We start from the raw sequence: 12029 nt of genomic DNA on the forward strand, positions 1-12029 counted from the left end.
GAATCTTTTGTCGGTTGTTAAGTTTCCATTAAAGCAGCATTAGTGCTATTTCATTTTGCAGGCTAATGGTTACTTACTGGAACACCGACTATCTATCATAGGTAAACGTTGTTTCGAATGATATTATAGCAATGGTCACATATATTCTAAATCTACTTTCTATCTGCTACGTCTAACGAACGCCACCCTTGGCACAACGACACGTATGTGTACCACCTTGAAAATTTCGTGCAACAGTTTTAATTAATGTTAAAGTGTCGCAAATAAAAGTATCATACTAGCACAGAGACATCTTAAAATTTATCATAATAATAATATTGTTTATTTTATTAATTAACAATACAATAACGGGAGCAATACGCTATATTTTGCATCTTTTGGGTTCTAATCGCTTAAGTCAGTGAGCCGCATGCCCACCTCACTAACTTCATCAGCATTTCAAACAAATATATACCTTATCCCCTTGTCGTACATCCTGAATATTTTTTATTCGAATTATGAACTCGATTGTTCAGCAGATAGTTGCCAAATAACGCAGTCGGTGCAACCGCTTATTTAACCTCAGAGTCTGATTTCCTTTCAGTACAAATGAATAATGCTCATAATGACAGCAGCTGATCAGGCGATGTCAATGCGAAAACAAGTTTTTATATCGAGCAATATTTTTCTTCATACTCACGAGGTTTCAAAGTCGAAACTATCTATCACTTGGAAAATCTTCTAGAACGAAACATATTTTAATTCGCTTATACCGCGGTCGTACAAATAACAATTCTTGCTAATAGATCAATCGATCAACTTCTATCAATTAAAATTTTAGCTTTTACCAATAGTAAAGTTAGATACACCATATATATATATAAAGTGGTAAAAATTCTGCTTCAATGAGCTATGACTGTAATCCGCGGACCGACACAGCGACATATTGAATGGCGATGGTGACCTAGAAAGCGACAGCAGCGGTAGCACAGTGATATTGCCGCCGCTGCTGCTGCTGCTATCCCGTGCAACAGCAGTCGCTTGTTATTATTACCATTAGTAATAGCAGAAATGGCAGCGGCGGCGGCGGCGGCGGCGGTGGCGACGGCGGCGACATTATTGGCAAATGTCGCCAATGTCAGCGGCAGTGGCAATGGCATAACGCAAAAGCCCTTGAAAGGCCTTCCGTGCGATTGTTAGATTACATTGCGTTCCATTCTGACATTAATGGCGGTTACAATACCAACGTCGTCTGTAATAAATACGGTATAGCGGCAGCATCGCCGTCGCCAAATCGGCCGCTCACTAGCGGACGACGACGGCATTGGATAACAGCAAGATTATACGTACCGAATACTAATAGGCACATACCACAACGTCTATATATATGTGTGTGTGTCTAGACGGAGTTTAACTGAGTTTCGTAGTAGTCAAAAAATAAATTGGTTTTTTTTGGGGGAAAGGGTGTGTATGTGTATGTGCGATGTTAAATATCTCATAAGACATGGCTAAATCAGTCAGGTGAGATCAATACGGTATCACGGTTTGTTCCAGTATTGTCATCAATATAATTATTATATTATATTACGGTAGTAATGCCGGTATCGCAGTATTGTTATGAGCGTCATAATACGCCTCCCGCTGCGGTACTGCCGTTTTGTAAACGAAACGAAAGAAAACGAAAGAAGTTGATGCAGAAACAAATGTCACCATTCTTATCATTGCTATCAATGAGAGGTCGTCTTGATAAAGCCGACAACTACAAGTATCTTCACTAAAAGCCTGCGTAAAAGCTGTTATTTGAGGAAGTTTTCACACAGCTGGTGACGCGCAAGCAATTCCCAAATACTGATCTGTATACTTTTATTTCCAACCCAACCCACGTCAATGTTGATCAACAGTAATTTAGCTATAAAAAGGGAAAAAAACAGCCAAGAAAAATCTGCTTATCGTGATGAATGCGGGGAAAATGGACCAGTGATTGATGCCCAGAAGAAGCGAAAAACTTTTCATTTCAAAAATGAAACAACGATCAACATCAATGCATCAGTGCTGTTGTGACTGCTCCCGTTATTATTGCCTACAGTAGCAGTGTGCCACATAGTTGCATTATTGCTCCGAGATTTATAAAGCGTTCGCCGGTCGTGACGACTTCACAATTGAACTATCCATTACTCGACGATGTTATCGCTAGTTACGACGTGAATAACAATCTGCTTGATAAATCAGTTACACAAGTACATATGGTATCGGTCTGATTGGCGATTGAATATGTGAAACTTATGTGGAGTGACAATTTGCGTCCCTCTTCTGCACGGAACTTGCAGTTTCCTCCTTTGACCTTCCATTGACATTACCAGGTTGTTATTATCGCAAAAACACCAGAACAATATTAAGTGTATCTGCCGCTAATATCGATGCCCACCGTAAATAAGCTGAGTGCGGGGTGGTCTTCCTGATTATCTATCTACTGGCCTGTTCAGTTTCTGGACTTATATTATGTAAGATTGTATGAGAACCCATAAATCAGCTCATTTACAGTCGGCAGCGTTCGAGTAAATTATCTCCCTTACATTCTTTTCGTTTATTTCTTCCTACCGGTCATTGTCTCGTCCAGTAATATGCTTCACCCCTGCCCAAGTCATAATAATACTCTCTCTTTCCTCTTTCCGTAAGAAAAGCACCTTAGGTTACTATCTGGCTAGGTTGATAGTATGTACATGTATATTTATTGCGCCGCACTATACCCACATATGATCATTCAAAAACAAAATGATTGCTCCATACATTGGTTCAAAGCGAGGTGTTAACCCATTATTGGATTAAGGTGTCTCTGCACCGAACGCCAAACGATTCAGCTAAAAATGAGAGGCTGGCTTTTCAAAAAACGCTGTCTAGCAGATCTGGTATATTTCAACAAATTAACTCGTAGCTGGCCAAAACACGTATAATTCGATAACTGAGGATGAATTCAAGTATTTTCATTATTGTTATCGTATATCTCCCGTATCCCTTTGACTCCGGGATATATTGCGTCTCTAACGTGGTAGAATGTTCATTTTAATTGACGACATAACACCCATCATATTTTTGCTCAGTTGGCGAAACTCCTGTCAATGGGGCCATTGGCTACATCGAACTGACAGGAACCACGGCGTTGCCTGGCTACGCGATGCTAGAAGCATTCTTCTTTACGTGGGGAATGCTTTGTTTATTGGATAATAGGATGATGGTCTGCCCGCTTGACTGGCAGCAGAATTGATCGATGTAGCGTACGACCCCTATTGGAATAACAGTAGGGTCCAAGTTCAAGTTCGCTCCAAACAAATAAAAAGCATTCGTATTTTCTTCTGGTATTAGGACATCACAGTGAACACTGCGGCCACGCGGAAGCCATACAGGGATAACTTCTGTGAGCAGCTGACGGTCGCGATCAAAGTTACAAGAAATACTTCCATACTTGTCATTAAGTCGAACGTTGTACTTTTTGTGCCGCAAAACATTTTTAAGCAACGACAAAAAAATAATAGCGATAATTTGGGAACAAATGAATGCAAAATGATCATTTTAAGGTAAAGATAAAGTAAAGGAAGAAAGAAAAGCAACAGAACAGATTGCACTGGTGAACGGTCCGGCTATTGTACACGAAGTATGACTGTCGTAAATGATGAAATTCCCAAAACAAAAGTGATCTCACACGACTAGCTCAATGTGATCCGCCATAACGAACTGATAATGCGCATGATCGTTTTCGCTCATTTGCACAAAAAGAGACAGCTTTATATTGTTCCGGGCGAAACTATATAACAGTCGAAGCATTGTATCTCATTGATCACGTTTGATTGACACATAGTTTGACAATAGAGTATAACAAAAGATATAGCAACTAGAACTAATCGTGCTTTCATGTCTTAGCGCCAAAATCATCCGATTTTACAAGATGCTTATTGTTCTACTATACGTAATGCGTTTATTAATATTTTTTATTTATAAATATAAAAATAGGAGAAAATATAATTGTACGAAGAAATATCGAAGAAACAGAAATGGGATCGACATAATCAGTATTTCAATATATTTTTATCATACCCCAGATTACCTTTACGGTAAAGCAAATACGAAGCTCGTCAATTTCTAAGGCAGAAGTCGTGACGCTGTATAGATTAGCCTGTTCTTCTAGCAAGAGAAAAACGTTGATTGAAAAAGTTAATATTGAGGAACTTTCAGTACGTTTGAGACGAGTAAAAAGGTTGAAAAGTAATCTCAAAATAGCGTAATGATGCCAGCATGCTATTTTTTTGAGTCAGTCAATTTTTCTACCCCACTTTGATCTGTTACATGACGTGAAAACAAATCTTGTACGATTCACTACACAGAGTTATACATAATGTGAATCAATGTGTTTCGTATAAATATACTGAAGTATGGTATTTTTTTTTCGTTATGTCACACATGCTTTTAAAATAAACTATCATAATCACCCTGCAATATTTGCCATAAACTAACCAATTTGGAATAGGAACGATTATGGATCGCTACCAAACGTAACTGGTATGACAAAATTATGATTAATCGAGGCATTGGTTGAATCGACTTTGAAGGTCAATGAGTACACTGTCACAGTTTCTCTTAACTTACCGCACAAAATGCAATCCTTCGATATACCAGTGTTTAAGCCATTCGAAACAAACGATCATTAAGCGAAACTTCACAAGGATGTATGCTAATAGAATCGTGATCTTTGACCCCCTAATTTAACGTCGAGTCGTTATGAAGCGTAGGCTCCTGTTGCCAAAATGATCGCTCGTTTTTCAAAAATACCTATTTTCCCACTAGCTTTATTCAGCGTCTGACTTCTTAAAGAATAATGGTGTCCTCTGTGGCCCCATCTCTAGCCTCGTCATTCCATTTTGTGGATTATGCACGTGTTTTTAATGAATGTTAAAAAACGAAAATTTTCAAAAATGAATGCCCTTTAGACTACAGGAGAGAGGTAGGTCCTTTAGGCATAATTATTTCCTTTCGTGGAAAAGTTTTCACCCATTCAGCTCTAACAACCCCTACGTGCTACCTATATACAAAGTCTATGGTATTCGATTGATACTAGCAGTGTTATTCTTCTTCTTAATATACCTTGTTTCCATGACATCATTACCAAAAGCTCTTATCTAACATATTATCGGGAACGAGTTGGTCTAGGCTGCACTGGAGACCAAATCAGTTGGTTTTCATTTACTTTCCAATTTATTAACTGATCTTTGTCATATTGCGCTATAAGCTCTCAAACACGCAAATGCTCACACATTTGACAAAATTTCTCCTCAGTCCTCCCTATATTTGCAAGTCGCGTGAAGAATAATAGTAAATAATATATTATTTTTACCAAATAATAAAGTAATGCCAAACAAAATTTGTCGAAGATGAGTCATGCCTGCATGATGAGTCGGGCAATTCAACGGATGTCGAACGCGGGTCGTCGATGCAGAGCTTGCTTCTGTAAACAGTATTAACTGATTCACAATACGAGTATAATCAAGCGTTCTTATTCGATTGTGGAATCGCAGCTTTCGCACAGCTTGTAGTACTGGTACATTACAGACACATTTCGTTGTTGGCAGAAGTAAAGAAAAGCCCAGTTCGACGGTTTTCTTCCACTCGTATAGTGGTGACGGCGATAATAATACTGCCGCGACCCAAAACTCTCGTTCGGTTGTTGTGTTATACTAGCGACACTCCGCTGTCTGTTGCAGATCCTTTCAGAATAAATTGCCAGAAAATTCCATTTCAAGTCGTCGTCGTCGTCGTCGTCGTCATCATCTTCTTCGTTGGGGTTTTATGCCGGCGCTGATGTCGCTGTTGCTATGCTTGTTGCTAGAGTGCCAATTGGCAGTGATTTATCACGCTCCCGAGTGGGGGAGAAAGATCCGAACGCGAATGACGCGAAGTCACGCTGTCCTCTCTATGCGAAATCTAACAGAAGCAACTTTTAAAAAAGGCGCGCGTAGTGCTCACAGCAACTAACTGAACAGCAAATGAGAACTTGGAGCAGTAAACTTAACCGTCGGTAGGCTACGAACAAATAAAGATTTCGAAGATTAGTCGCAAATCATTTCATACTACTTCGTTTCGTTCGAAATAATTCACAGCCACAGTTAGCACCTGACGCTGTTCGCTTTACGTTTCGCCGCAATATATGGCTGATACACGTTTTCACGTAAACTTTTTTCGAGTATGAATAAAACATTTTTCATGCGCAAATCGATGTTTTGGATACCCTCATACGACAAATTCGATCCAATCGAAAGGAAGTAGTTAAACATTGCGCCATGGTTGAATCGAACGAGAGTTTGTTGTTGAGAGCGTTATTATTGCTACCACATTAACAGACATTCAATTTTTAGCACGTCGAGTTGCTTATCCTAAATAGACTTTCCGCTATTATCTGCCTTGCGGGTTTCATCAATGTAAACTTCGTTTTTCAAATGTCTTATTATGTAAATTAACGAGATCAAAGAAAAACAACGGTATTTTGACAATTGGCATTTAAACATGATCAGCGATTATCCACGACCGCTTTTCGTTGGGTTGTTTCATTTCGATTGCAACATCCCCTATTTACATAAGTGATATAATGAGTCGTGTTAAATAACAATAATGCCCCTGCCGTCGACGATGACAGGAACGAAACGCCAACAGCAACGATGTAAACCAGCTTAGGAAACAAATCAGGCCAAGCTTCAAAGGCCATCTAGTCAAGCAGCGAAGTTGGCCTAGCGAAGGAAGTAAAAGACAATAATAGCCAAACGAAAAAGGACCACGATGTCATTAGACAAACGTATCATTATATATATATATATATATATATATATATATATATATAAACAATTGTATAGACGCATGTCATTCAGATACAAACTCATTCGCAGTAAATATGGCACGTACCGTTCGCGTTGACATCATATAACAGCGACAGGCAACATCAGAGCCTTCCTCGCTCGTTATAATACCGCACTGCCGTTGCCAATAATCAGCGAGGAGTAGCGTCGCGCTAAGCGTCTGCGTGTAACAAATAGGATGCTTTTGATCACTGACAGCAAAAGCGGCAGCGGCAACATTCTGATGTATTAGGTAAATGTCTAAATAAAATAGCCAGTGTAAAACAGGACATTGCAACAACGGTCGTATCGACCGATAGTGAATGGTGAAATAGATGAGGTAGGCTTGGCCAATTGGCCTGTTTCTTACTTTCGGCGGGAACGTCGGCCGGGCGTCTGCTACTGCCGTTGTTGCGTTGGTAATGTGTTAATTATTGACAAAATAGAGGCCAGCATGGGAAAACAGCAATGTCATCACTATGAACGTTATTACCTATTCGTATATGTGAATGTAGGGTAATAGTATATGAACACTGCGTCCCTGTTAAGGTTTGTTCACAGCCGCGGTTTATCAATGTAGTAACATGTTTTTCGCGCTATATCGAGAAATGTGTCGGGCTAAATGCTTGCTTGGCAGTTTTTTATGATAACGTATAATCGTACACGGATATTACGCTGTTCTTAAACGTAGTACTGCATAAGGACTAGGCTTAATTGCGGCGCGAGGTGTATCGGTCACGATCGTCGGTATCGACATAATGACAATTCGTTATTTAAGTTCATCTAATAATAAAAATAGCAGGTACATACGCTGCAATTTCCTATGTAAATCAAAACGTCTAAATGTGCCCCATGTATACGTTAGATAATTCAAACTTAAAGGAAAATAACACAACCGATCGATTCCTAAGAAGAGCCAACTTGCGAGAACGAACAGACAATAATGTCAATGAAAATTCTTTTGAAGAATTCTAGTTCGATATGACCCATTTATTAAGGCCGACGAAGTTCTCTACAGACTCATATATATATCATCGTATGTGATTACGCTAGTTTTGGAGTAGCTGGCCGTAACCGAAGGTATCTCTTCTAAGACAAAAAAGAAGAAGCAAGCAGACACATCAAATATATGTTTATATGTCCACAATATTCTGTGTGTAGACAAACAGAGTCGCTATTTACCACCGTACTTATCTATTGCTATCACAAAGCGACGCCCCGTTTTTTCGTATATTCGTTGTGTTCCCGTCGGCACAGTATTCCTTGAGCAAGCAATGCTTCGTAGAATTGAGCTTTACTCAGTTCGGGACGGCGTATCTCCTCTCAGGGTCCTTTCTCTTTCTCTCTCAACACTGTGCGTTACGCAGTTTCAAAGCCAACGGACATGAAAGGTAAAGCGCGAAACGAGAGAATAAGGAAGTTTATAGTTTCGCAGTGCTTGTAAAATTGAGACACGACTTTCCAGCATCTTACGGAAACCCTCAGTTAAACGAGTAACGTCAAAAATTTTTGCAAAAAATCAAATAGCATATTCAACATAAATAGGGTAAGGTTAACAATTGTTATGTGAGTTCGATAAAGAATAAGGTGAAATATGTATTAGTGTAGCTATATAATGCATTTGATACACATTTCGTATTATATCCAGTAACAGATCGGTGCTCGCATAACTCCGCTTATATAAATTTATGGAGTCAGAGGCTCATCCTACCGTAAGACAGCACGTGATTTCCAGAATTAGAACGAAGATCAGCTATTATCCGATCTTTCCGCATTGGCCGAAGCCCCATCAAAATGAAAAATGTAGCTTTTTGCTCGTTATCGAAGATCTACCCTCTTGTTAAGTTTCAAGTGACCTCTGCAAAACTTGAACGGAATTTGCTCCTTTTTACGCCTTACGGACTTTTTGGCCGTTTCAAGCTATTAGATTTTTAGGACCCTTGGCCTGTTATCAACCCAATATTTAGTTCCGTTGGAACTTTTTGTACATAGCGCTCATGAACGACACGTCGACCAGTTTACTCCGAGCAATATCGCTTGATGCATGGTCAAAATGTTGTCTATAAATTAAAGAAAGAATATTTTGAACAGAATCACTTTGTGATTCAGGTCCCAGATAGAAGCCGTGATCGTGATGAATGGTAGTTATCTTAGTCACCGTCAGGAATGATTCTTCTGTATCATACAAAAAAATTCGTTGAAGTATCTGTTTTTGTTCGTATAAGTGTTAAAAACAACCTACAAAAATTTCCCAAACTCCAAATTTATATATGCTGCCTGCATAATAGAATATGTTTTATTTGTAAACAAGTTAAAAAAATGAAGCTTTTTAAATTAAAAGCTTTAGATTTAGAGCAAAAAAAAATACGTGTGCATATAATCTATAAGACGCACCCTAACCTCCAGTACTAAGTTACATTTAGCTAGACATATAATCGATGGATCACGAAAGCAACCATTGGATAACTGACTGGGACATTGTAAAGATGCACATAGAACAGTCTCTATGAATAGAAATGACTAGACGGATTATGAGTATAGCAGCCATAGGGACTGCTGTACAGGAAAATCATATATCGAAAAATGTGCTGAGTAAAATGAATTTGACTGAATTATATGTTTTCTATATATAAAATGACTGATTGGGGTGCTTGAAATCAACGAACGAATATGTAATATGCATAACTACTAAAAGAAATAATCAATAAAATCGAAACAGGATAATATCCAGGAAGTACGTCATTAATACCAAATTAGAAAGCACCGACTCAAATGGCCTCGAGCCGAACATCCGTACAATCACAACGGACCTCTTCTGCAACTTTTGTCATGGACAAAGATTACAGATGGCTACGATAAAGTGCCGAGGAATGAAAGTTCTGCTCGTCTATAACATTGTCATTGCCAAATCAAACTAGTTAAAGGGATCGTTATGTATCGAACAACAACTGAAAGAAAATCAAAAAGTAATTCAGCCGTATTAATGACATGACTTCAAAGAAAGAAAAGAACAACAGAAACAAGGCAATATAGAATCAGTGCGTTAGCACCCTATGATTTTCAGGCCAGAGCATGCAAGATAAGCATCCGCATGTCCCTATCGCTTCCGGATGCATCCTGTACTTGTGAACTTGTCAACTATGTTTTATCTCTGCCGGGTAATAATGAGCGATTGAAAAGCGCTTTAACGGTTTAATGGAAAAAAATTGAAAATTATTATTATTAAACAAAAGACGCACAAAGTCATGATTGTATAAAGAGTAACGGAACGTTTTAGAACAGAGTCATGACCACCAACGAACAATCTACTGACTGAGATACCAATTTTATTGTAGAGACTAAGCTTGTTGTTGGCTAGGGTGACAGCCAGAAAGTACTTGCTTATCTGGTAAAGGTCGCGAAAGGTCCCCGTCATGGGACAGTGGCAAGATGTTCGCCTACTGAATCGTAATCTACGTACGAATCCGTTCCTTTCGAAAGTAATACGATAAGTATTTCAAGCCTTGCGAAGGCCCCCTCGCTGGATGATGATGTTCACTGTGTAATTGCACCTTGCCATGCGGGACGTTCAATGACATCGAGGGGTGACTAATACGGAGCCTGGCGTTTAATGATTGTTCCACACCTGGACATCGCTATGAAGCATTAAGTAAAATGTGTTCTAAATGTTTCGTAAATGGAGCCTCCCATTCTATGAACGTAGATAGTTACTGGGGAAATATTTTTTTTTTAGATTTTCACCTCGCACATCGTGGTAATTTCGTGATGACCCTATAAATACCTTTCTTGACACTTCGCGAATCATAGGTAATAAAGGTAGCACAAATGATACCGTTCATTATCGGTAATTGGAATGAGGCAACGATTATTACGTACGATAATGTCAGAAGGGATTACTAGCTAACCTCATCTCATTTGCGTCACCAGAGGTTGATTACCTGTAGTGTGATACTGCATGAGGAACAGTGCAAGAATAATATTGTTAATGATAAATAAGAGCATTTTTTATTATATATATATATATATATATAAAAGCAATTTTTTGCGAAATTATTATTATAGAAAATAACTATCAAAAATACGTCTAGTGCTTAGCAATTACTAGCATGAATAATGAGCAGCGAATGGCCAATAGTTACTGTAAGCTGAATCAAATGAATTACATAATGTCTAACTAAAAAGAAATATCTAAATATATGTATATAACTAAATTTAAAAAAATATTATACAAGTGATCCAGGTTTCGTAAATAGATAAAGCAAATATATGTTTTCTACGTCTTTATAGTGTGACTGTTATTTCCTAGTGAATTAATCCCAGAATAAAAAAGAAGCAATCGTTATTCTAGAAAAAAAAATGGTCCCTGTCAGATAACAGCACCTGCGATATATCCGATTGTTTCTTGGATCGAGTTCGTATAATAGCTTGTTTGAAATGCAAAAAATAAAAATCATAATATGAACTTTCGGATTTGCGAGCAATCTGTAGAAATGTGTGTCTGTATTTCTACAGAACAAGCAGGGTGTCATGATAGAAAAAGTGGCGATAAGCGATCCAACAGAAACACTCTACGGCCATGTATGCTTAGGAAGTACTTTGTACCTTTTACCAATGTCTAGTATTAATCTAATTGATTTATTCCAGAATATAGCCCACGATCGTTTCCAATACGGAATGAACATTCGTGACAGGGTTTGCTAATTACAGAGTCTATTTAGTGGCTTTTTCAGAATTGAGTTTCTCCAGCGGTGTTCTTGTCAAATGGTAATTGATGGTATGTCAACTCTGTAGATAACCATGACTTTGATCAGCGTTGGGTCAGGGCATTCTTTCCCTGCAGCCGAATGATCGAAGTATAGCACTAAGTTACCCGTTGATTTGACCGCCTCAATATTCCGAGTATTATACATTTAGATATATGTGACATATGTTAAGCTGTATGTATAATCTATGACTATCATTACGGCAACAACTAAAAAAATTGTGCTTGGCTCCATGACAAGAGTAATTAAATAGTAAAAACCAAACTATAAATCAACGTCATAGCAATGGTTACTTCTACTCGGCATTCGTTCGTGTGCTGTTATGGGAGAAATGGCCGTCTCTTTGTGGAATAAGAGCACGAACGCTTGATGGTGAAAACAGGGGTTCTTATGCCGAATATGACCTGAAATC

The 12029-nt window shown here is 38.5% G+C and overlaps 1 long non-coding RNA gene across 2 annotated transcripts in view; it reads right to left on the reverse strand.

The window, feature by feature from the left end:
- Nucleotides 1-299: 299 nt before the first annotated feature.
- LOC147754600 (uncharacterized) overlaps nt 300-12029 on the reverse strand; it is an 82659-nt gene continuing 70929 nt past the window's right edge. For both annotated transcript variants that reach the window (XR_015316362.1, XR_015316361.1), the window contains exons 2-4: nt 8045-8206; nt 6922-7035; nt 300-6749 (exon numbers count right to left, since the gene is read on the reverse strand). This is a non-coding gene — a long non-coding RNA (uncharacterized LOC147754600). The remainder of the gene's footprint in view (nt 6750-6921; nt 7036-8044; nt 8207-12029) is intronic.

Source organism: Varroa destructor, unplaced genomic scaffold, assembly GCF_002443255.2.
Source record: "Varroa destructor unplaced genomic scaffold, Vdes_3.0 BEIS01000007.1, whole genome shotgun sequence".
Taxonomy (NCBI): Eukaryota; Metazoa; Arthropoda; class Arachnida; order Mesostigmata; family Varroidae; genus Varroa; species Varroa destructor.